The sequence below is a fragment of the Acanthochromis polyacanthus genome, chromosome 11 (assembly GCF_021347895.1).
Source record: "Acanthochromis polyacanthus isolate Apoly-LR-REF ecotype Palm Island chromosome 11, KAUST_Apoly_ChrSc, whole genome shotgun sequence".
Taxonomy (NCBI): Eukaryota; Metazoa; Chordata; class Actinopteri; family Pomacentridae; genus Acanthochromis; species Acanthochromis polyacanthus.
The window spans coordinates 40,246,367-40,273,976 of record NC_067123.1 but is presented as its reverse complement, the minus strand read 5'-3'; positions in this window follow the sequence as shown (position 1 = coordinate 40,273,976).

Sequence of the window (27,610 nt, the reverse complement as noted above, 5' to 3'; positions counted from 1 at the left end):
TCAACATGAGGGTCTGACGTACTTTAAACAAACTGTGGCGGCTACATACCGGGGTCAGAGTATCTCCAGAATGACAGGCGGTTTGGGATGTGCAAACCCAAAGTTGCTGAAAGGACAATCTGAGCCACAACCCCGTCTCCGGTTCTCTAAACTCACTGATCATTCTGTTAATGACGGCTGCAGCACAAACCGCTGAAAACCTGTATGCTGCTGATAGAAAGCCGTCAGAAACACACAAACGTGACATGTTACTGGGAATGAGGCGTCCATTGCTGACTCCTGTTCACCCAGTAGAAGCTCCGACTAAAGACATCAGAAGTGAAACATGTAGAATGAAAGACAGGCAGCCTGGTCTGATGGATCATGTTTTCTTTTCAGTCTTGTAGACGGCTGAGCGCATGTGTCTCGTTTGTGAAGAAATGGCAACAGGATGCACTATGGGGAAGAAGCAAGCTGGTGGATTCAATGTTCTGCTGGGAAACCTTGGATCCTTGTACAGGAGACCCTCGGTTTACGACGTCCTTGACATATGTCGTTCGCTGGTACGTTGAAACTGGTTACGGGATGGTCTTTGGTTTATCGTGTGGCGTTTCATCGTTATGTCGGAATTGATTCAGTGGAACTAGTTGGCGATCGGAGTGGATGAATTCCGTATGTACAGCTTTCACTCAGTGCTACAAGACGGCTTTGTTTACATTTGACGCTACATTGAATCATGCTACATTCACGAACGTGATTATAGTCAGACAAGTCGGACAAAAAAATGAAACAAAATATTTACAAAAATGAGACACAAAATGACAAAAATGAGAAAAAATTACAAAAAATATGTACAAACGGTACAAACAAAAAAGAGGCTAAAAAATTAGACAAGAAAAGTACAAAAGTGACAAAAATGACGAAAAGAGACAAAAAAATTATACAAATGATATGAACAAGACAAAAGCAAGAAACAAAATGAAAAAAGCAAGACAAAAAGGAACACAACACGACAAAAATCAGACAAGAGACTAAAAACAACAAACACAGACACAAATATTAAAAAACCAAATGAAACTATACAAAAATAGTAAAACTTGACAAAGTTGCAAAGCGACAAACAAAGGACACAAACAAGACAAAATGACCAAAAAAGGAACAAAACAGCAAAAAATAGACAAAAAACACAAAACAATTCAAACGATAGACAAAACAACGAATATAGCAAAACACAAAATACGACAAAACACAAACGAGACAAAAACGGAGAAACACAACGAGAAAAACATGAGACAAAATATTATCAAAATGAGACACAAAACAACAATGACCAGTCTAGTATTTTACTTTCTGATCCAAACAACTTGTCATGGTCTAGAAATGATTTTAAATTTACAGTTTTACTAATTTACAATCTGCAGTTAATGTTTCTCTGTTAATTTTTACACTTTGAGGCCGGATTGGACCCTCTGAGGACCACTTTTGGCCCACGGGGGCCTCATGTTGGACCCTCTGGAGGACCACTTTTGGCCACGGGCCTCATGTTGGACCCTCTGGAGGACCACTTTTGGCCCACGGGCTCATGTTGGGACCCTCTGGAGGACCACTTTTGGCCTCACGGGCCTCATGTTGGACCCTCTGGAGGACCACTTTTGGCCCACGGGCCTCATGTGGACCCTCTGGAGGACCACTTTTTGGCCCAGGGCCTCATGTTGGACCCTCTGGAGGACCACTTTTTGGACCACGGGCCTCATGTTGGACCCTCTGGGAGGGACCACTTTTGGCCCACGGGCCTCATGTTGGACACCTCTGCTCTGAAACTGTTTAGTAGCTTAAGATGTGCTCCATTCGGTTTTTAGATGTCAGTCGATCACTGACATTGAAACAGCTCCTCAGATTCTCAAAACTTAATGGCTGTTTGCACGAACGTTGAGAGATTTCAGTAGAAAAATCTGCACAGAAGCTGCAGCACCATGATGGCTTATATTTATAGGCATACAAACTAATACAGAAGTTCCTCTTATTAACCCATACACCTACAGATGGCATTTGTACAGTAAGACTGACATTTTAATAGCGTAATTGGATGATTACTGTGTCAATCAGTGCATGTGAACTGGAACACTTAAGGTTTCCCATTTTGGTGAATCATGCCAAAGAGTCGCTTTCCCGTCTGCTCAACCACCAACTTTAGCACAGATTGATGGGGGTCGGGGTAGGAGGAAGTAACCCCGGACGAAATCCTGTCAGATGCAACGCCATCTCTGCCTAAATTGGCCAAAAATGTCATCACCTTCCAGTCTGAGAACTTCTGTCCTGAGAATCCGTTCATTAAATGCTTTTGGAAGATGTTGACTTCTCCAGATATTTTTTAAATCCACTTTTTGTTGCAGTTGTCTACCTCTATGCTAACAACGTAGCTCCTGAGGAAACCAAGGACCTCAAGTAATTCTGTTAATGGGAGCAAATTTCCACCAGGAGGTTCGTAGCGCAGAGAAACGTGGGAAACCGGAAAATCGGATTATTCACTTCCAGTTGAGCTGAACTGAAACGGGTTAGCTGGCAGAAGGGAGCTAATTGGGACCCTACGACTGACCTTTAGAATCAATTTCAGACGTACAGTTTCCAGAAAGCGCCTAATAAAAGATCTTTGCAGGCTCACATGCTCGGGAGCGCCGTCAAGATAAACTACATTTACCCCTGAGGCCTCTGGGGGGAATCGAACCCTAAACTCATGGGCAGTGTTTACTGTCTCCTTCCATCCATTCAGCCACAAGAGGACACCTTGATAAATTGGCCTCTGAAATAATCTCCTGCAGCTGTCATGGACGATTCGTCGGCAAACAACACCCAACCTCATTAGCATTGTGATATTTGACATGAGGTGCAAATCTCAGTGAGAGCATTCAGCATGGCTGTGGAGTGTTTGGATGTCCTTGTGAAATCAACCACTGGAGGTAAATACAGGGGTAAGGCACAAGGACTGAGCACGACCTCACTTCCCACAGGTGTTCAGGGAAACCAGAGGTGGGAGAAAACAAAAGCAGGACTTTAAAGGTTGGTTTGGAGACGTTGGTTTGTAATTTCAGACTTTAAAATTGATTGTGTTTTCTGTAGAGCTATAGCAGGAAGACGGTCCTGTTGAAATACCAGGTAATTTGTTTCCATGCTATTTTTTTGGGACAGCTAACCAGATGGACATTTGACGAATGAGACCAGTCATTTTCTTCTGTAGAATCAAAAACTGTTAAAAAACAAACACTCGATGAAGATAAGCCTCTTTTTGCTTCATGTTCAAGTAAATTTCCCAAAGCGGCAACTTCCAGATCAGTTTTATCTACAAATTACAACTATTTAGTCATCTGGAACTGAACAATGTAGTATTTTAGTTTTTGATCAAAATGACAAAAGTCAGATAAAAATAGACAATACAAAAAAAACAAGATAAAATATTCCAAAAAATGAGACACTAAATATTTAAAAAATGAGACGGACAGGAAACAAAACGAAACGAGACAAAAAATGTTTCAAAAAAAGTTACAAAATTGACGACAAAAATGAAACAAAAAATGACAACACTGAGAAACAAAGTGACAAAAAATAGGACGACACAAGCGGAGACAAAAGGGAAACACCAAATATTACAAAAATGGAGACTCAAAAAGTGAGCAAAGAAAATGACACAATGAGACCAAACGACATGAAACAAAAACAAGAGACAAAAATTTGAAAAAAAAAGTAGATACAGGACAAAAAAATCAACCAAAGGACACAAAAATTAACACAGGATGGACAGAAACAAGATAAAAAATTACAAAAAGAGACACAAAAAATGAGTAAAGAAAAAAAAATCGAAAAAATAAGACTCGAAAAACAAAGTGAGACAAAAAGCGAAACACAAAAACCCAGGAAAAGTCAAAGTCTAGGACCAATAAACAGACCCAAAATATTACAAAAACCGGACAAATGATAAAAGAACAATCTAGTATTTTACTTCATGATCCAAACAACTTGTCATGGTCTAGAAATTATTTTAAATTTATTGTTTGACTAATCTACAATCTGCAGTTAATGTCTTCTCTGTAATTTTTACACTATTGAGGACCGGATTGGACCCTCTGGAGGACCACTTTTGGACCACGGGCCTCATGTTGGGAGCACCTCTGTTTTACAATATCTTCTCAAGTCATTCCTTAAGTGATTAATTCTTTCCAAAATAGAGATGTTCTCTGCACAAAAGTGGGGCGGAGCAAAAGAGAATTCCACTAAAAAGTCCCCAAATTGTTACTAACCTAGGTATAACTAATGTCAAGCAGCAGATGTCTTCTTTTGCAGTTGGAACTCCCTCAATACTGAGTCGACCGTGGTTTCTGATTGTTGTGCTGGTGGTTCCTCTGGGCCCAGAGCCCGGGGCAGCTGCACCCATATAAAAACACTACCCACTCCAACCTACACACACAGGCACTCCAACCGACACACACCCTCTCCAACCTACACCTCACACACTCCAACCAACACCACACCCACTCCAACCTACAACACACACTGCCAACCAAACACATACACACTACAACCAAACACGACCAGCTCTTTACAACCAACACACATCTTTATCAACCAACACACCACACCCAATTACAACCAACTCACACTCTTTACAACCAACACACACCCACTACAACCAACTCACACTCTTTACAACCAACACACACTCTTTACAACCAACACACACCCATTTAACAACACAACACACAAACCAACGCACACTCTTTACAACCAACACACACTCTTTACAACCAACACACACTCTTTACAACCAACTCACACTCTTTACAACCAACACACACTCTTTACAACCAACACACACCCACTACAACCAACACACACTCTTTACAACCAACTCACACTCTTTACAACCAACACACACTCTTTACAACCAACACACACCCACTACAACCAACACACACTCTTTACAACCAACACACACTCTTTAACCAACACACACCCACTACAACCAACACACACTCTTTACAACCAACACACACCATTATACAACACACCCACTACAACCAACGCACACTCTTTACAACCAACACACACTCTTTACAACCAACACACACTCTTTACAACCAACTCACACTCTTTAACAACAAACTCACACTCTTTACAACCAACACACACTCTTTACAACCAACACACACCCACTAACAAAACCACACACACTCTTTACAACCAACACACACTCTTTACAACCAACACACACTCTTTACAACCAACACACACCCATTATAACAACACACACCCACTACAACCAACACACACTCTTACAACCAAACACCTCTTTACAAACCAACACACACCCATTATAACAACACACACCCACTACAACCAACGCACACTCTTTACAACCAACACACACTCTTTACAACCACACAAAACTGTACAACCAACACACATTCTTTACAACCAACACACACCCACTACAACCAACACACACTCTTTATTAACCAACACACACTCTTTACAACCAACACACACCCATTATAACAACACACACCCACTACAACCAACGCACACTCTTTACAACCAACACACACTCTTTACAACCAACACAAACTGTACAACCAACACACATTCTTTCAACCAACACACACCCACTACACCAACACACACTCTTTATAACTAACACAACATTCTTTACAAACCAACACACACTCTTTACAACCAACACACACTCTTTACAACCAACACACATCTCTGTACAAACAACACACACCTATTACAACCAACACACACACACACTCTTACAACCATTCACCCCAGCAGGGCACAGCACCCTCGTATAAACAAAACATCAACTTAAAAGTGTCAGTGAAAGCGATCTAAACTCCCCTTTCAGCCAGAAACACATCAAACGGCCCATGTTTGGAATTCTTCATCTGGTCTGTGAGTCCTTCACCAGATGCTGAAACGGTGCCTTTCATAGATGGTTTTTTGGAATATTCTCCATCCATCTGGTGTTGTTATTGATGGAAAACGTGTGATTTTATTAATTACTGCATTAGGCTAAATTCCCTGTTTATTGATTTTAGCTCTTTGAGTTGCTTCCATGTTTGCATGATGCAACTAATGAACTAATATTTTCTAAAAAGCATGTGTCTTCATGTATTTATCATCGTACCTAAAAAATATTCCACTGCACTGATTCGAACACAAAGCTGTGAGGAAATGAGGCACGAGACCTCAGTGAGGTTTGCAGAAAGGACAAAAAAAACCTTAGCGAGAAATTTTTAGTCAAGTTTTGGTCAAAAATCAAGTCGCAAGTTTGTATTCTGGTCGAGTTTTTGGGCTCAGAGGGTCACAGCTGCCCGATGCTGACCTGCAAACAAATTATGAAATAAATGAACAAGACTATCGACCATCGGACTGTGATCACATCCATAAAGCACATAGAAAAAAAGACATGCTGAATGCGTGTTCCAGTCCCAGCTGCCAAATGATTCATCTTTTCAGTACAAATACTAAAGTTGGGTATCAGAAATTGCAGATGCACATCACAGAAGTCCACACTCTTTGTTGTTTTTGTTAGTACACGCCTGAAACAACCTAAAAGCTGCTTTAGTAATTGTGCAAGTCATGATCCAAATAGTTGATTTGTTTGAAGTAATTTCGGATTGTTCGGCTGTAGCTGCAAAAAGCTTTTCATTGCATCCCTATTTTGTATCACTGTAATTTTGTAGAATCAGTTTCTGGGTCCAGCATTATGTTCCAACTTGCTGTTGTGTTCCGTAGAGTAGTTTATTGTGACTGAACAGAGTTGGAGGTGAGCTGGTGTGCTGAGCTGCAGCGAGCAGAGGAAGGGATGATAAAGAGTCACAGATCTGCACATTAAAGTCTTTTTTTGAAGGCGGAAAGAAATTATTTTAATGGAAAAAACCTTCTAATGTGTAACTTTAAGTCACAGAAATGAGTTCTTAGGGCTTTAATCAAAGAGCAGAGAGGAACTTTAAAGTAAAACCCATTTGAATTTTTATAATATAGTTTTTTTTATTAATTATTTTTTTTAAGCCCGACAGATTTTGGACTTGAAAGCGACCACATTAATGAGTTAACGCTCCGGATTCATCCCTCACTGCAGCTCTTTTCCTTGAACGCATTGTAAAGAAGACGTATTATTCCCAACACAGAGGCTTCAGAGTCCGAGGAGTTGTTATGTATCGGATTCATTTAGTTCTCCACATCAGCACTTTCTGCCCCGCAGATTAAACAAGGAACCAGTACAGAGCAGGAACGTGTCTCATTCTGGTTTAGGAGGTAATAATGGGCTCCGGGATGCTCTGCAAATGAGAGATTTTTATCCTCTTGTGAAACACCGCAAGGCGAGAGTGTGTGGTGAACTTATTTTGAAACAAAGAACAAAAGAATCAGTTTTATTGTTGGGAAGAGTTTTTTTTCATCCTTCTTTCCTCTGAAAAGTGCAAACCTCTGCACAATCCGGCTCAGCTGCAGATCCATCAGCGCTGGCTGCTGTCACTGTCTTTACTGTATGTGCTGTGGAACGTATTTGATGGAGGCTGCGGGGGAAAAGGGCGCCGTGGCAACAACCCAGATAGGAAGCATTAAAAATGGATCCCAGATGAAAAGATGGAAGCGGCAGCATGTAGTAAAAGGACTTTGTGTTATCTGAATATTATGCCTCGTGTGCTTTTACCACCAAAAGTCACGTCAAACTGGACGTTTGTCTTCACCAGCTGACCTGTAGTTAGCCACTATCTCCTCAGAATAATCTGTTATCTTGGTGCCGGTGTTGGAAAGTGTCCCTGAGGACTCTCTGGCAATCAATCACTGTTTCAGGTATGTGTCAAGTAGCATGTTTCTCATTACGGAGCCAAAACACTCCAAACACACCTGCTGATTAAACCCAACCTGGTGCTTTAATAGGCAGAAAAAACACAAAGGTGAAAAATGGATGTTTCAAAAATGTTTTTATACAGAAAAGTTAAAAGGTGTGAGTCCGTTTGCTTAAAACAAACAATTTGTACATAGACTGTGAAAAAGCACTTGACAAAAATGAGACACAAAACGACAAAAGCAAGAAACAAAATTTTTAAAAAATGAGACAAACGGCATGAAACAAAACAGAGAAGAGATACAAAGTTACAAGGTGACCAAAAAATGGACAAATGATAAAAATGAGACAAAAAATTATGCAAATGAGACACAAAATGACAAAAATGATGCTCAAAGCAACAAATAAAGCAAAACACAAAATGACAAAAAAACACAAATTAAACAAAAAGATAAAAAATTGACAAAATATGACAAAAATGAGACACGAAATGACAAAAGAACAATGAACAATCTAGTATTTTACTTGAAATGATTTTAAATTTATAGTTTTACTAATTTACAATCTGCAGTTAATGTCTTCTCTGTAATTTTTACACTTTGAGGGCCGGATTGGACCCTCTGGAGGACCACTTTTGGACCACGGGCCTCATGTTGGACACCCCTGTTGTAGAGTGTCGGGAGGTCCATGTCCCTGAAATAGCATCAGGATGGGATGGTGTTTCTGGGCTCCGATGTTTGCAGCAGTGCTCAAAATCCCTGATTTTCCGTGATGGAATAAGGACCCAAATCCTTGGCAATAAATGACTAAAGGATTTTACTTTAAATGGTTTTACTGGTCCGGTCAACTGGAGATAAACCTGGACTGAACGTGGAACCTGGACTAAGATGAGTTAGACTCTCCTGATCTATATTTATCTGTGCTATTAGTAGCTTTAGGTGAGGTACAAGTTGTGTCCACATTAGCTGCATTTTTCTGCTCAACTGTTTACTTTCGATAAACCAGCACAAGTGTTTTTCTACAACATTTGCCACAACATAATATTTATGTGTGTCAGTTCATATACATGTTGATATCTGCTCAACACATCATGTAAATGACTGTAAACAGGAATAAAGGTGCAGAATAATGTTTGGAACATTTAATTGGGATGATCTTAAACGAAGCGGTAGGAAGCTCTTCTTTTGCTCTTTGGAGGAAGTGTGACATTATGAAAGGTTTGCTGCCTCAAATGTATAAAACCGCAAATTTTTAGCTAATTGATAGAAAAGAAAACAAGAGAAATCTGCTTAATAGAACCTCATTTACTCCAATTCAAGAGTTCTTGGATGCACTGAGCTGCTTTTGCTTTTCAGGGTTAGATACATCAACAGCTTGTTCTAATACTAATGAAGGAGGGAATTAGCACAAGAGATGTGAGCCATAAAACTAATTTAGAGTTAAATAACCAAAGACATAACGATAACAAGGAGCCAAAGTGCTACATCTAGACGTAAAGAGGATTCCCAGAAGGACTTTCACACTAATTCTATTTCCTGTCTCCTGCTTCCAGCTCGATCAGCTGACTGACTTCACTACAGCCTCTGTGAACCAATTATGTCATTGCCATGAAACTTTGAAAGTGTTTCCCTCTCTCTGCTGCTGTCAGCATCAGATCGATGTGACCCTCGTCTTCTCCACACTTCATCAGGACCAGCCTCCTCTGGTTCCTGCTTCCACTGAGCTCATCAGGAGTCCTGCTCCACATCACATCCATCCACGTCTTTGCTGCTTCACCAACACAAGTAGAGACTCCATCAGGGGGATATTCTTCTGCAGCTCATGGACAGACTACATCCACAACATGAAGTCAGAACTGATTCTAATTGCTCCCAACACATCCCTTCAGCTCTTTGAGTGTACTTCTTTTGCTAAACTTAGAAGTTAAACATGATTTTCTCAGTTAATGGAAATGTTCTAGCTTGTCAGTGAAGTAATGAGGCGAGGCAACACCTTTAAACGGACATCCGTCACTTTTAAGTCAAACAACACGACACACAATGCAGACGGAGGTAAATCTGTAGTTTAAAATCTGGTTATTGTGGTAAAATCCTAGCACTAGTGCACTGATAGCGATGCATTTTGCATGAATTGGGTCAGTATATAACTGTGGGACTTTTTGTATCATAGTCCACATTTTTGCTGTTTTCAGGCCTAAAACCAACATGGCCGCCTATAACCAAACACCACATGGCATTTTAGAGAAAGATTCTTCTAAATATTATATATACAGTTGAGCAAAATTGAAATGTAAACTTATTTCTAAAGATATTGTAGTAAACCTGTTGACTACTTTATATTAAATAAGTCAGAAAGCCTTGGATTCTGTCCAGTCTTTTCTTCAGGAGGAAATGACATCATGTGGAGCAGGTCATGTGATCTGGAATTAACACACTTCCTGGAGAGGTGTTTTTAGAACGGGGAACTTAGTGGAAAGGGATTTCTCAGACAAAGACACAGTTGTTTAGGTCATTAGAAGGTGGTTGCTATTAAACGGGAACGGTTATTTGGTTTACATTTTAGTGATATCCAGTCATTTTTCTTCATAAGTGATTGTTTCCATAAGAAATGATTATGTAATTTGGAAATACATGATCGAAATAAACCTAAAAAGCATTAGTTTATTTACTTTTATTAAAAATGTATGCAAGATATATCCCATGGACTTGAAAAGTCCCTCAATTATAGATTGACCCAGCTGAAAATGGGAGTTACTATGGCGATGGAGAAGGTGTGGCATGAAAGATGCCTGGTAAAAAAAATAAATTCTTGAGAAGGACTGCAGTCGGAAAAAGAAAGAGATTGACGGTGAAGTAAACGTCATCCTGCTATAAGAAAGGGCAGATAGAAGTACAGCAATGTAGTATTGGTGATTCCTTTTCCTCAAAAAATAACTGATTTTAGTTTATTTCTATATTTTTCTGTTGTTGCTCGTTTCAGTTTTTGCAGTTGTATTTGTGAAGCAGCTCCGAACTAGCCTAGCCACGCTAGACACCCCACAGCAACGAATTTAATTCTCTGCCAGGGTGGGTCTAGTTACCCTCAGTAAGCCTCGAGGTTGGATTCTCCTAAAACTGGCCGACGAATCATCATGAAGTGTAGAGTCAGAAGGCGGGCGTAACTAAGTGATGACGATTCTGACAGAAACAACCAGAAACAACCATAGAAACAAGGATAGACAAGAAGATGGCTGCGCACAATAAACAGTTATCTTTTGACTCGGCTTTGGTCACAGCCCTTACAGATTTGAAGCTAAAATTCAACTTGAAAGATAAACAAAGGATAAAATAAGAAAGACAAATAAGGCTTCACTGAACTCCCGCATCCTCTGATTTCCGGCGCCCTAGGAACTACGTCAGCCTATTCGTTGCGTTGATTGGTTGTATACCTACCCAATTGCTGCAGAGTGATTTGAAAGACAACCTTTTAGCCCGCCTCCCTCCCTGTTAAGAGTTCCTAGACCCTTGTGTCTTCAGAGCTGGGTTTAGCGCGGCTAGGCTAGCTCCGAGCAACTTTGCACAGAGTAGATGGGAATGAATTCTGTTATAGAGCCAGAAGAAAAGAATGATGAATTATCAGCACTTATGCAGCGTCTTCCTACCTTAGTAGTGCTCAAAGCGCTTTCCAATGTGGACTAAAAGGACACTTCCACATGTAGACGGGACCTGGATTGATTAGTGGACAACCAGGTGCCCAATTTGCCTTTTTCTCTCAGGTATAAAACCAGATAAGAACTTGCTTTAAAGTTCAAGTGTTGCTTGTGGGCATCACCTCAAGAGAAAACTTGTTCTGGAAACAGATAACCTGTAAGTCCAAAATATAAATCACTTTATATTGGATGTGTCCACTGGATTCACCCGGGCCTGACAGGCGTGTATTTCTTTACGTAACTCAGTCGTATGTTATCACACTGAGGGGCAAATAATGAAGGACGCCATATTGCCGCCCCAGTTGGAAAGCAGATTTACGCCCCATAAAGCGACAGTTCACCATTCCTGAAATACACGAGGGCGGCAGCGTGTCTGTCCTTGGCTGGTCGAAACCTCCCACCGTCAGGCTGCGATGTGTGGACCGTTCGCTATGCCCGGCCGGCTCGCTCTGTTGTCGGGCTCGGCTGCCTCCTGGCCGTTCTCACTCGTTAATCATGATTAACATTCTGCTGGAGGCCGTTCATTACCGGCTACCTCCCAACACCTGTGGTTCTGGACCCCCGACACGTCTCCATCAATTCCCCCGGCTAACAGAGGAGATCAGAGGGAGGTGAGAACAGAGAGCAAGGAGGGAAAAAATGGAAGGCAAGAAGTAATCACGCTTCTGTTTAAGTCGTTGTAGGAGAAGCTGTTAGTCATGCAAGGAAGAACAGATGATCGGCTCAGAGCTGGGTTAAGACTCATAAATGTCGGCTGTTTCTGGGACGGAAGCTACTAAAAGCTATCTTTTTTTTGTGCTGTTTGTTCATTTACATGTATAAATGTGTCAAGACTGAGAGCATTTCTGCACCCAGATGTTGGCAGGCGTCACTGTTTTCCCAGAACTGTGGTCTTGTCAAAGTGAAAAAGCTTCTGAAGACGTCCGCCACGGGAAAACAAAACTCTGCACTGGAATTCAGAGGAAAGAACATCTGGACGGAAAATGAAACTCGTCATAGTTTGTCATAATTTTACAAAAGCAAAAAAAAGTTCTTGTCTGGTTTACTTCCTGTGGATCCCAGGTGGACGAGGGGCGGCAGATAAACTGCAGTAAGAATATTCTACAAGTTTAAGCTGACACTCATCCGGAGTGATAATTAGAGAGGCAAACTGCTGAAGGCCACTTGGGTAATGGTTTCAACAGGTAACGTACGCTGCACACTGAACCAAGCAGGGATTTTTGAATGAAGGCAAAGGAAGTCCCCATTGCTGAAGAAAAAAGCATAAAAAGGAACGACTGATCTCTGCCAAAGAGTACCTGGACAGACCACGGTCCTTCTGGGAAAATGTTTGGTGGACAGACGAAACAAAAACAGAGCTTTTTGGTGACGCACACCAAGAATTTGTTTACAGACACGAGGAAAAGAAGAGCCTAACAACAGCAGAGTAGGATGGAGGATCCATAATGTTCTGGAGCTGCTTTGCTGCTTCTGGTTCTGGAGGCCTCGACTGCATCCGGGAATCATGAAATCAGAGGATTACCAGGGAATTTTAGAGTGAAATGTGTAAGACTGGGTTTGTGCTGAAGATCGTGGGTTATCCAGCAAAATAAAGACCCAAAGCACACATCCAAAAGCAGGCAGGAATGGTTGAAAAGGAAAAAATAGACTGTTTGGAAAGTGAAAAACTTTCTGAAGACGTCCGTCACGGAAAACAAAAATCTGCTCTGGAATTCAGAGGAAAGAACATCTGGATCAAAATAAAACTCATCAATTTGTCAGAATGTTGCGTGGTTCAGGTCTGCATTTGTTAAAAAAAAAGCAATAAAAATGTTTTGGTTTACTTCCTGTAGATCCCAGGTGGACGAGCTAACACGGCTAGTGGATAAACGGCATTAAGAAGAGTCTGCAAGCTTAAGCTGGCTCTCATCCGCAGTGATTGATAATTAGAGAGGCAGAATTGCTGAAGGCCACTTTAAGGGAAGCAGAACTGAGGTTTTTCAGCTCAAACAGACCGATTCTCTGCCAGCGAACAGGTAACAGGTGGAGTTACTGGCGATGCAGCAAACCAGCAGCAGGATCCAGAGCTGATATTAGCTTCTTGGTGTGGCGGCTTGGCTCTGATAAATGCACCGACTGGTTTGTCATTTGGCTACTTGGGGCGGTTTCTGCTGCTCTCTGATGCAGAGCTCTTGGTCAGTGAGACCACACAGCTCCAGGGCCTCATGCATATATTTCATGTTTAAGACAGAAAATGTCACGAGGTATTCAGGGAAGTCGCAGGGATTTCAGAAATGTTAAGTTTATTCGTCCAAATCTATAGAGGCAACTAAAGTTTGGCCTTAGTGATTAGTTTATTTAGCTGTAGTGCTGCTGGTGTTTTTAATCTGTGTGTCGCTGATTGATGCTGCAGAGTCCTTCAGGGTCGAGTTTTCCTGACGACAGCAGTCATGGAAGTTAAATGGCAGCAGTCAGGCTAAGTCAGGTCACCGTTATTTATGAAGAACATTTAAAGCAAAAAGCCGTCCAGCCAAAGTGCTTCTCAGTCTTTAAAAATTAAACCAACTGCTTACAGTTTATTGAGGTTACAGTGTTCAGTGGTGTGAATTCACCTGAGTAATTTAAATATGCAGAATTAAAAACTGCCATATAATTATAACACCATTTCACTATAATAAATGTTATAAATATATTTTTAATTATTGAGATTATCCAAACTAAGTCAGATTTTAAGGCTAAGATTCTACAATATTTGTCAGATTAACCTAACTGACGACAGCTGTTTTAATTATCCAAATTAACATAAATAATTTAAATTTTACCCCTAAAACCATCCAGTATTATTAGTTATTAAGATTAACTAAACTAATTGAAATACTAAAGCTAAGAACCCACAGTGTTATTATGAAGATTAGCCTAACTCATTTAAATATTCAGGCTAAAACATATAGTAGTATTTATTATAAAGATTGATGTAACTAATTTAAATATTAAGGCTCAGACCCTCAAATATCATTAAATATTGAGATTAAACAAGCTAATTTAAATGTCATGGCTAAGATCCTACAGTGTCATTAATTAACCAAATTAACACAACTAATTTAACCCTTTAAGCTTCAGTCAATTCCAGCCGTTTTCAGTACAAAAAAATCGCTAATATTCTATTTTTAAATAAAAAAAATTACGAAAAATACAGGGAATATTGGACGCGCATCGGGAGGTGCATTTCCTTGAAAACGACCGATTCGGGGATTTTATACCGACTTCAGGACATGTTTTGGACAAAATAGTTTACTGGCTTGTGTCATCTGGATGTAAAAGGTTGGATTATGGCCGTTTTTTGTGGAATATTTTTTTTTGTGTGTAATAATGAACCCGGAAATGTGAGTCGCGCTGTGTGCGTTGAAGCCGTGTATAGAGAACGGATGGATGGATATTTGTTTTTGTCGGACAAATGTGTTTTTCTCACCCGCTGTGGTAATCACATCTGAAAGTGGTTTATACCGGCAGATTCATGAGACTCTAAGCTTTCCATCGGCGTATAGTGTTTGTATAAGCGCGTTTGCGGCCGTCGGACATTCTTGAAATTCCTATGCAAATTAGTAGGTGTACCGCCGGCGGTACACTGAAGCTTAAGGTTCAGACCCTCAAATATCATTTAACCATTATTTAAAAAAGCTAATTTAAATGGCTAAGGTCCTACAGTGTCATTAATTAACCACATTAGCATAACTAATTTAAATATTTAGGCTAAGAACATTAAGTAGCACTTATAATAATGAGTGATCTAACTAATTTCAATATTTATATTAACCCCCTACAAAATTGTTAATTATTGAGTTTAACTAATTTAAACATTAAGGCTCAAACACTCCAGCAGTATTATTATTTATTTATCGAGATTAACCCAGCTGAAGTTATGACCGGATTAATCTGAGGATTTCCTATGAGCAGCTTCTGTATTAATGTTTGTTTTTGTATTATTTTGTGTCTACATTTTTGATACTCTTACTTTTTTCATGTAAACTAATCAGTTACTTTCCTTGCAGTAATCATGTAATCTAACAAGTTCCTTTTAAAAGTTATGTTCCACAACACTTCATTCAGGTTTCAGACAATATTTTCCATCATCAGAATGTAAGAAAACACTGAAAGTCTGTGAGCAAACAACGAAACCTGAACACAAACACAACCACCTCCTTGATTCGGTGAACGTGGTAGCAAACGGTTTCTTATTTACACGTCCAGGAGCTGCAGAGCGAAGTGATCATTCATTTGGATTTGTGTTTGTGGCCACTTGATGACGGTAAATTAAACTCTTCAGTCGCTTTTTGGTCCACTGACTCCTGAGGGGAAAAGCTCTGGAGCTGCTAAATGCTCCACTTTATTCACCAGCTGTGTGTGTCGGCTTTCTACAGCTGCTTTTCAAAGGTTTTTTCCCTCCGCTGTGGCTGAAAATGATGTTAGAAAAGCAGAAATGGTGAAGCAAAACCGTAAAGCTACGGACCAAACAGCTAGAAAGTGAAAATGCCACATGAAGCCAGTCGTGACTGAGTACGATCAAAACAACAAAAGTTAGACAAAACAAAAACAAAACATTACAAAAATGACATGCAAAATTACAAAAATGAGACAATTTACATGAAACAAAACGGGAGGCAAAAAATTTGACATATAAGTTACAAAGCGATTAAAAAATGGACACAAACGAGACAAAAAATAGAGAAAAAACACAAATGAGACACAAAGGAAACACAAAATGACAAAACAACACAAAATGAATAAAGCACAATAAAAAATGACAAAAAGTAAGACAAAAAACACAAGCGAGATGAAAAAGGAAACGCATGACAAAAAACAAAACGACAAAACCATGAGACAAACAAGAATCTTTGTCATTGTGTTTCCACACAGTGACATTCTGATTGGTGACTCCCAGCTATAGATAAAAATAGAAAATGGCACACTATATACAAATAAAATAAAATAACTGTTTTTTTAAATCCTCAAAAAACTAAATATGTAAACAGTGAACCTTTAGTGCACATGAGCAGCAGGATGAGTGTAAAGTGCAGTCCAGTGCAACGACCAAACAAAAACAAAAAAAGACAAAAAACGACAAAAATGAGACACAAAACGACAAAAGAACAATCTAGTATTTTACTTTCTGATCCAAACAACTTGTCATGGTCTATAAATGATTCTAAATTTATACTTTTACTAATTTACAATCTGCAGTTAATGTCTTCTCTGTAATTTTTACACTTTGAGGGCCGGATTGGACCCTCTGGAGGACCACTTTTGGACCACGGGCCTCATGGTGGACCATCTGGAGGACCACTTTTGGACCACGGGCCTCATGGTGGACCATCTGGAGGACCACTTTTGGACCACGGGCCTCATGGTGGACCCTCTGAAGGACCACTTTTGGACCACGGGCCTCATGGTGGACCATCTGGAGGACCACTTTTGGACCACGGGCCTCATGGTGGACCCTCTGGAGGACCACTTTTGGACCACGGGCCTCATGGTGGACCATCTGGAGGACCACTTTTGGACCACGGGCCTCATGGTGGACCCTCTGAAGGACCACTTTTGGACCACGGGCCTCATGGTGGACCCTCTGGAGGACCACTTTTGGACCACGGGCCTCATGGTGGACCCTCTGGAGGACCACTTTTGGACCACGGGCCTCATGGTGGACCCTCTGGAGGACCACTTTTGGACCACGGGCCTCATGGTGGACCCTCTGGAGGACCACTTTTGGACCACGGGCCTCATGGTGGACCATCTGGAGGACCACTTTTGAACCACGGGCCTCATGGTGGACCCTCTGAATGACCACTTTTGGACCACGGGCCTCATGGTGGACCCTCTGAAGGACCACTTTTGGACCACGGGCCTCATGGTGGACCCTCTGAATGACCACTTTTGGACCACGGGCCTCATGGTGGACCATCTGGAGGACCACTTTTGGACCACGGGCCTCATGGTGGACCCTCTGAAGGACCACTTTTGGACCACGGGCCTCATGGTGGACCCTCTGGAGGACCACTTTTGGACCACGGGCCTCATGGTGGACCCTCTGGAGGACCACTTTTGGACCACGGGCCTCATGGTGGACCCTCTGGAGGACCACTTTTGGACCACGGGCCTCATGGTGGACCCTCTGGAGGACCACTTTTGGACCACGGGCCTCATGTTGGACCCTCTGGAGGACCACTTTTGGACCACGGGCCTCATGGTGGACACCCCTGTTATGGATAAATAGATCTGGCGTAGAATTAAAAGTGATCTTTGATGTTTTCAGCTGACTGGAGGTGCCATAATATCTGATTTACTGTAGTTGTATGTGAGAAGCGCTCTGTTCTGTTTGTCTGCAGCTGCATATCTGTGCTATGTAAACTGACTTTACCTTTTCTTTCTGTGCTTTGTGTGTTTGCTTTTCCTGTGTGGTGTTATTGTGTGCTGCATCTGGAGCTGGGAGGATGGGTATACAACCTGTTTGTTTCCTCGGTGTGGATCTAAATGATCACGTTCTGCGACAGGAAGCGATTAGAACCAAATCGAAAAGTATACGTTTTCTTTCTTTACACAGAACGAGATCATCTGAGGGCCATTCAGACTCTTCTGTGACTGCGTGGTAAAAACAGACACGATGAGACAATATCTGCGGTCTATTGTGTGGGCTGCGCTCCCGCAGGCATCTGTGCGTTGTTTATTCTTCCCATCATCGAAGGCCTGAGGGAGGAGGAAATTACCTTGTCGCTCGTCAGCGAGCTGCTATAATAGCTCCGTGTTCCGCCCGTATGGCAGCAGTAAACACGGACGCTGGAGCGTGTGCAGCTGTAGGCAGGTGGGACAGATGCTCATGTGAATCAGGTGGGACTGTGTGTTTGTGTGTCCAGGTGAGTCTTTGTTGGTGCGTCATTGAACCATCTGGGCGCACTTTGGTCCAAACGTGAGTGTGGAAGAATTCCTGTGTGTAAATCAGTTAACGTGTCTTCTGTTAGCGGAGTGCCTAACGAGGGAGATCACATTTCCACGCTGCGTTAGAAAGCCACAGAAACCCGGGTCAGAGGTCAGCCGATGTATTTAGTGGAGGTGGTTCAGCGTGGCTGTCGATCTCATCGACTTGTTTCCTCCGTCAGATCCCCACTAACCTGCCGACCTCTCTGTCCTCTTTATGAACATCCACTGAGTCTGACTGACTTAAACACCTCTGGGCTTTTTTTAGTGTAAGGCCACAGTTGAAGTTATTTTTATGGCATCACTTTTGTACATGGGTCAATATATAGTTGTGTGACTTTTTGTATCTTAGTTGACATTTTTGCTGTTTTCAGGCCTAAAACCAACATGGCCGCCTATAACCAAACACCACATGGTATTTAGAGAAAGATTCTTCTACATATTATAAATACAACTGAGTACAATTGAAATGTAAAGTTATTTCTAAAGATACTGTAGTAAACCTGTTGACAAAATGACTCGATGAGACACAAAATAACCATAAATAGAAACAAAACGTCCACAAACAGACTGATAATGACCAAAAATGACCACAGAGACACAAACTGACAAGGAAACACAAAATGACCAAAAAAGGCTCAAAATGACCACAGAAAAACACGAAAACATAATTGTCATACACACAAGATACCTACAAAAAGTAGCAAACTGACCACAGAACACCTAAAATTAGCACAAACAGACTGAAAACAGCCACAAAGGGGCACAGAATGACCACAGGAAGACCTGAAATGCCCACCAATCTGTCTGAAAATGACCTAAAAACTATCGAAATGAGCACAAAGATACACTTTTTATTTTTTCTTCTTCTTTTTTTGTTTTTTTTTACAATGTAGAGATTCAAAGTCAAATTGTCACACAAAGTCAACTCACATTTAATTTACACAGTGCAAACTACTGAAGGAATTCTCTATGAATTCTTTGGCTCCGCCCACAGCATGCATTAGTCTGTTCACACTTTGATTGGACGACATGATGGGATTAAGTTCTGGATGCTGCTCTGCTTGCAGTGCTGCTACGTGTCCACTAGATGGAGTTTTTCTGCTTGTAAACGGGTCGCATCTGAAATCACCCGTTTGGTGAGCGTGTCCTTGAAGCCAGTAGTCGGTTTTCAACTCCTGCCTCCTTCTTCTCCAACTATCCTGCCCCTGATTGGACAAAGGACTCGGAAGCTGTCTGCTTCTGGATTTCAAGCACATCAGCACAAAGAACTTCAGCACCAGGAACTTCTGAACCAGGTCCTGCAGAACCAGGAACTTGGGGCCATCCGAGCAGAGCTGAGGGCCTCCAGACTCTGGTCCAGCAGCTGGTTGGGAACAGAACCTCCTGGTTTTAAGGGTTCTTTTCTTTAACAGCCAGAATCACCAGAATTTCAGATTTTAAACAAACTCCATTTAAAAATCTTCATATTTCATGACGACATGGCGACTTGGTCGTAAACTTTCTCTTTTATTTCAAAAACACTTCAGCAAAAAGTGTTTCTGAAAGCATCTGAGGTGAGAAATAAGCTGTAGAGGAGCTGAATCTGACGGATAGGTCCTTTAATAATCTGAATTATTAAATGAATCTGTCCTGGTTTTAGTTCCGTGGATAGTTTAGACGTTTGACCAAAGCTTTGTGATATGTCAGACCTCTGGACGACGCATCTAATCAGCATAAAGTAGAAGTTGAGTCTAGTTTATGCAAATGAGCTGCGGCCTGCTCCGGATCGCAGCTTGAAATGCATCGCAACCGGACCAGCATGCAACACGTTTCACACAGACAATGAATGTGATGGAGGAGGTCGTCGGATCCAGTGGACATGTACCTTTAGACTTCTAATCCTCCTCCTTCGTCTTTCTCTCTGCCTTCTTTTTTTTTTCTAAAATCAAATCAAACACCCTCTCAAAGTTTCTCTCCTGCCTCCGGTAACGATGCTGCTGTGGGATTTACATTTCGGTTGCCATGACAACCCCAGCGCGGCGTGCGGCGCGGCTGCAGCAGCAGGACTGTGCGTGGAGCGTCCAGCCGCCGTGTCTCTGCATGCCTGTCCTTCTGTCCCGTCCGTCTCGCTGCTCACGTGTCCGCCTGCCTGCCCTTCCTAATTATGCCCCGGGGACAATGAAGATTGACTGAACCGAACTCTGCGGTCTGCGAATGACTGATCAGCTGTCCGTTGCCGGGGTAACGCAGTCTCACTGTAGGCGAACCTGTCGACCTTCGCAGCTGTCTGTCTGCCCGCCCGCCTGTCCGTCTCTTTGAGTCTGTCAAACTGTCTCCATCCGTCCCCCGGCCTCCATCGTCTGCCTGTCGCTCTGCTGCTCTTCCTCCCTCCTCCTCCTCCTTCCTGTCTCTGCTTCCTGTCCGTACATCCATCCGTCCAACATCTCTAGTCACGTCTCCAGCCGTCCGTCTATATGGCAGGTTTTGTTCATACTTAATTCATGAAACTCCAGGGTTTTCTCCACAGTGAATTTGTTTGCCTTTTATTTTATTATTTTTTTTATCACTGATGGAGGGAGGCGGTGCAGAAGGCGGTTAATCAGGAGCCAGAACTTCTATTCCTGAATGAGGATCCTAGAAAACGGCTTCCCAGCTTATCACTGGCTGATAGCAGATCTGATATTGGGAGGTTTGGAAAATTGCATTTTCACCGGCAGCTTTGCCAGCTGGAAGACTCTGTGAATGAAAAGAAATGATGTTTCCACAGGCGGCGGTGTACAAGCTGCCGTGGCAATAACGAGTCAAACGCTCCGTAAAACCTCGCATGGCGGCTGCTGGCACGACTTGAAACTGTGATCATTAGTGCGAGCTTTGGCGCTTTCTCACGGTTTACAGCACGGTTGCAGAACGGAGATCTGACCTGAGCTCCACAGGCAGATATCTTCTCATTATGAGAGGCTACATGCAGACAGATGCTGTTTGAGAATTATTATGAATCAGAAGTAAATTGCATCAATGCAGCATTGAAGGAATCATTCAATTAAAAGCCTGCATTAGTACATGAATCAAAATGTCAGTAATTTATCTCACAGTGCAGATTAACATGCTGCTGATCTGTACGTTCAGCGTTTTTGACACTAAAAGGTTCATTTTTCACAACATTTTCTTGTAAATTCAGACATCATCTGGCATCTTAGAGGGGCCAGGTTGAAGTTATACGTGTGATGTGTTTAAAAAGATCTTAACTGTGAATAAATCAGGGGTGTCCAACATGAGGCCCGTGGTCCAAAAGTGGTCCTCCAGAGGGTCCAATCCGGCCCTCAGAGTGTAAAAATTACAGAGAAGACATTAACTGCAGATTGTAAATTAGTAAAACTATAAATTTAAAATCATTTCTAGACCATGACAAGTTGTTTGATCAGAAAGTAAAATACTAGATTGTTCTTTGTTCTTTCGTCGTTTTGTGTCTCATTTTTGTAATATTTTGTCTGTTTTTGTCTTTTGTTGTCTGACTTTTGTCTCACGTTTGTCATTTTGTGTTTCCTTTTTGTCTCCCTTGTGTTTGTTGTTTGTTATTTTGTGTTTTCTTTATTCGTTGTTTTGTGTGTTGTCATTTTTTGTCTGGTTTGTGTCCATTTTTTGTCACTTTCAAACTTTTTGTCTCATTTTTTCTCATTTCGTTTCTCACTTTTGTCCTTTTCCGTCTAATTTTTTGTAATATTTTGTCTTGTTTTTGTTGTTTTTTTTGTCTTTTTTTGCCTGACTTTTATCGTTGTTTCATGTTTGTCATTTTTATTCTCATTTGTCCTTTTATTGTCACTTTTTGTTTTGTTTCGTGTCGTTCATCTCATTTTATGTCATTTTTTCTCGTTTTGTTTCCTTTTTGTCTCGCTTGTGTTTTTTGTCTCATTTTTGTCATTTTGTGTTTTGCTTTATTGTTTTTGTTGTTTTCTTTCTTGGGTTTTGTCATTTTTTTGTCTTATTCTTTTGTTGCTTTGTAACTTCATTGTCAATTTTTTTCTCTCTTTTTCTGCTGTATTTTGTGTTATCTTCTTTTTTTTGTCATTTTGTTTCTCACTTTTGTTGTTTGTCATTTTTGTGATATTTTGTCTTGTTTTTGTTGTTTTTATAGTTTTTTTTTTTTTTTAAAAAACAGAAAAATACTATATTATCGGGTCCAGGTGACTAAATGTTGTTCCTTTGTAGACACTCTGTGATCTGGAAGTTGTAATGAGGAAATGATAAACTGAGGATGAATGAAACTGAATGTATTTTTCTTTAGAAATGTCAGGTTGTTCATGATGTTTTGCAGAAGGATACTTCATTAACATATAACATTTTCAGATGGTACTTTTTTGCACTAAAACAGGTAAAATGTGGAGTTATTTATCGGTTATCATGCTGTGGTTTTACTGGTCCGGCCCACTGGAGATCAGACTGAATGTGGAACCTGAACTCAGATGAGTTTGACACCCCTGGAATAAGTAGACGGCATTGTGAATATATTCTAATAACTTCAAGCACAGTTTGACAAGGTTTATATCTTTTGATTTAGTTTTTCTCTCTTTGAATTCCCTTCAGTTTGTTTTTGGTGAACATTTTGCGGGAACATCACGGCTACGCATTGAATTCTTTCTCCAACTTTCCTCTTTCTCCTCTTCCTCTGAAGCAGCCTTCTCAAATCTTATTTTGCAATGTTTTCTTCAGATAATACTTGCTTGCTTGCCGGATGCAGCAGGTCTGGGATGTGTTGAGACAAGCTTAAAGACTGGAACTGGAACAGAGGCACACAGTTATTTCAGCTTTTGCCTCGTCAGACTCACTGGATGCAGAGTGTGGATAGAAGCCTGGCATTTCTGCTGCACATTTCACTCTGCCTTCCCCAAAATATTCCCTGCTTTACTGTCTGTTTTCCTCTAAATGGAAGCAGAATGTAATAAATTAACAGCATGCTGCTTTAAAGGAGACTTGAAACTAGTGATTGAGACCATCAACCCGTTACCAGAATGTTTACTGAGGTAACCAGTGAGAAGAAAGCTCATTTTCTCATTTACTTTTATACGATCAGACATCAGAGCAGTCGCCTCCTGCTGGCTGATTCATGACTGACTCATGCCGTCACTTCAACATCTTTTATTTACAAGCTACAGTTGACAATAAAAACCCACCAAAGGCAAAAGGTGGACATCTATAGCAATGCAGAAGGAAAGACATTCATTGAGTCCTGAGCACTAAGACATATTACTGGAACTTCTGCTTTTTTACAGCTTATCAAAAAAAAAATCATCTTCACCTGGAGTTGACAGCAAATTACGTGGCTTTCTTCTCCTTTCATATATTGTATTTTAATGTTTTCAAAATCCTCCTTACATGTAATGACAACAACCTGCGAGCAGCCACTTACCTTCTGAAAGTTATTTGGATCATGCATGTCGTCCTGTGACAGACTGTTACCTGTCCAGGTGAGCTCTGCCTTCACTCCAGCCCCCCATAACCTAATGAGGATGAAGTGGTGTGTAGATGATGGATGGATGGACGTCTTTCTTTGTGAAATGCTTCAAAAAAGCCAAGCGCGGCGCCTGCATTACGACTAATTGCACCATCAGTAGCTGCTGTTAGTCATCAAATAATCAACCAACATCAAAGGTTTTTAATTCAAAAACCCTCATTTTCTTTTAAAACGTGGCTTTTCGGATGTCATAAGTGAGTCACAGGTGTGTGTTCTTTATGAGAGGAGACAGCAGAAAGCACACAAATGCCTCACGCACATTTTCTGCCCATTAAGCTCCAGTGAATGGGGTGGGGGGAGCTTGTTAGGGCCGTGGAGTGCCTTAATGCGCCGGGGGACCAGATGAGTGATGGAATAAAACAAAGGAGGGCTGGCGTCGTGCCTTTCATCCTCCTGTGTCTTTAGTGGCAGACGTGTTATTAGTTTGTACCCTGATTAAAGACGGGGCTCGTCTAAATGCCCCAGAGTCACTCATTCTATTAGCCCTCTGCTTTATTCAATCACTACTTTATTCTTCCTTTCTTTTCTTTCCCCTCTTCTTCTCAGTCGGTTTTGATTACTGTGCAGATTATGGTGATGACGTTTCTGATTAAATGAATATTTATTCTTTACCTTAACCTTCTCTGTTGTTCAGGGTGATATGAAGAGGCTGGTGACAACCTTAGACTGAGGTTTTAACACGTGGAGACGAATAAATTAGAATGTAGAACGGATGTGGAAGTAATTTAAAACTGTTCAGTGACTGAAAGCACCAATGAGGGCTAATGCAGAGTGGTGTCAACTTGATAATGAATCAGATGTGGAGCATCAGGTGCCACACATTTATTTATTTACCCTTAAAGGCATTAGAGGAGATTTAAGTTCCTACGACTTTGAACGTAGCATGTGCACATACAACCTCTCCCTCACCCCCCTCTAACCTCCCCCCTCTTAACATTTACGAAGAAACGCCCCCCTCCAGAAACTTGCGTAGGACTCGTGAAGTTGTCTTTTACGGCTGGGTCCCCCTGGATCTTTATCTGCCATTATGTAAAAAAAGATGAGCAAAACAAGTCTCCAGCTAACTACGAAGCTATACCAAAGCAACACATACAGAAAACACGTAAGTCCAAGGCGTACGTAATTTACGTAACTAGGCCTGAGCCGGAAGATTTTTGATTGACAGGAAAGGGAGCAAACCAAACGCCTCGGTCCGAGCGCATTCATTGGCTGATGTTTTTCAGGTCCTGCCATGTCCACAGTTATTTTTTTAAATTTTTATTCTTTTAGAGACCATACATACAAGTCCACTAAAGGTCAGTATATTCATTTTATGTGAATCAGACAAATTAAACAACAAAAACATCCTCCATAATGCCTTTAATAAAAGACGACTGATGCCAGGAATCCTTTGCATATCTTCTGTTTTGTGATGACCAATCAGAAAACTGTCTCCTCATGTTTCATCTGCACCTCATTTGTAACAAGCAAATTAGCTTCAGCAGGAACAATCAGATTATGGTTTTAGGGGCTTTTTCCTGCTTTTAATAGAGACTCTGAGAGCAAAGAGATGACAGGAAAAGAAGGAAGGGAGAATGATGATATGCTATAAAGGTCCCCAGTGAAGCGAGAAGTTGTGGTTTGTGGTCGGCAGCGAGTGGCTCAGCTTTCCAGACGTGTTGGCAGCGCTTGGTTTGGATCAGGGAAGGTCATGGTTTTGGTTTGAAAAGGACAGAGATCAGCAGATTTTCTTGCTCGAACATGGAACTGAAACCACCGTCTTTCAGCAACCTGAACCAAAGAGATTTCCTTTTTTCCCTCGAGCTGAACAGCGTATGGGAACATGTCTGGTTTCTGGACATGCTGCACTTCTTCCACCCACCATCCACCTTCCAGTTCATGAATTTAGCATCTCGATTGCTGCAGAAATTATCACCTGTTAACATGATCCTCATAAGAATGCATCTTTTCCACCACATTAGTTTGACTCTGTGGATCTTGACAATGAAAACTATGATGAGAAACTAAAATTTCACAATAAAAAGACATTTTGAATAAAAGATGAGAACGATGACAGAAAACGTTTTGCGTGTTTAATCAATAAATAAAGATTTTTTTCACTTATTTCAAGGTTAAAGTTCTTTGAAATAATTTTTTTTCTTATTTTGAGAGGGCCATTTTTTTACGGTGTGTACAGATATTTGTTGAACCCCAGAAAGCCACGAGATTTGTTCTCTTTCTCTGCTAAACGCCTGCAGCTGCCTGGCGATAGAGGAAAACATGAATTCAAATCGTACATCGCCTTAAAAGGATGTCAGGAAAACCAGCAGATAATGCCATCACTCAGCGCACTGCTGGGATGTGGGAGAAGCAGAAAACCCGACGTCTCATCACAAAGATGTCGTGCTGAGATACGCGATGATTGGGTGTGTTTTTATCGTGTTTTTTGTACTTAAGAATGGCTCCAAACCTGCTAGAAATGATCCTGGCACAAATGAGTAAAGCAGGACAGTGAGCAGGCTGCAGACAGAGTGTTTGTCTGATGGATGGTGGGTTCCAGTCTGCCCAGTGTTCTCCACAGTGGTGCATCAGCGCTGTAGAATGGTCTGACTCCACCCGTTATCATTCTGCTACAGGAGGAAAAAAATGTGTGGTTTGTTCGTATTTCTTTAAACCAATCACAGCTGCATTTGTTTGTCCTCAGCTCAGGAAACTGAGAATGTCTTTAGAAGGTATTGATGGGAAAATTGTTGGATGGTGGAAGATTGTACGAAGGGAGGCGAGTGCTGTCATTAGAACAGATAATTCAGTGAAAGAACCATCCAAAACCTTTTGTTGGTTTTGTTTTTTTATTTAAAGGTTGCTGCTTTTTGTTGTTGTTTCCAAAAGAGAACGGGATTTTAAAAGACATTGAAACGCAGAAAATAAACCAGAAAATGCTTTGGGGTGTGGCCACCGTGTGATTGACAGATTTATAAAAAAAACAGTTAATCAGCAAACCAGTAGGTGGCGCTAGAGCAGCTGCATTCATCTTTAGTCTAAACTGTCTACGGCATCAAAAAGTTGGGAAATTATGCTGTACTTTTTGTATAAGTTTACCACCTGTTGCACGTTTTCCACAAATGTGACCAATTATTGAGCCCATTTGTCATATTTCAGTGAAATTGCTTTGTTCTAGTGAGCTTTATTTCCTTTCCAAGATATTTGCAAAGTTGATTTTGGACATCTTGCGTCATCTACACTCCTGTTTTCTTGCCTTCTTTTGACAGAATAACATGAAACCTGGCAGGAATCTACGACGTTGCCTTCCATTTGTGCACATACATGAGCGTTCTTGTGAGAAAACATGACATCATAACTCGGCTCTAAAGCTCTTCTACTGGTTGAAAAGGCCAACAGCCGCATTTAAACCTGCAGTGTGGAGTTTTTGTCTCCATCTTCTGCGTTTAATCATTTCTGTTTTTAGATTCTTGAGGTTTTGTGAGCATCATGAGTGTTTTTTTCCTTGGTTTTCCTCCATCATTCTGTGGTTTCTAACCTGTTCAGCTCTTCCAAACCCATCATTTCTGGTGAACGCGTTGCTCCTGGTGCATCAGTGCAGGAATGTCCCTCTGAAAGCAGATTAAAAGCTCCGGTGTCGGGTAAAATACAGACAGATTTACCTGGCTCTGATGGG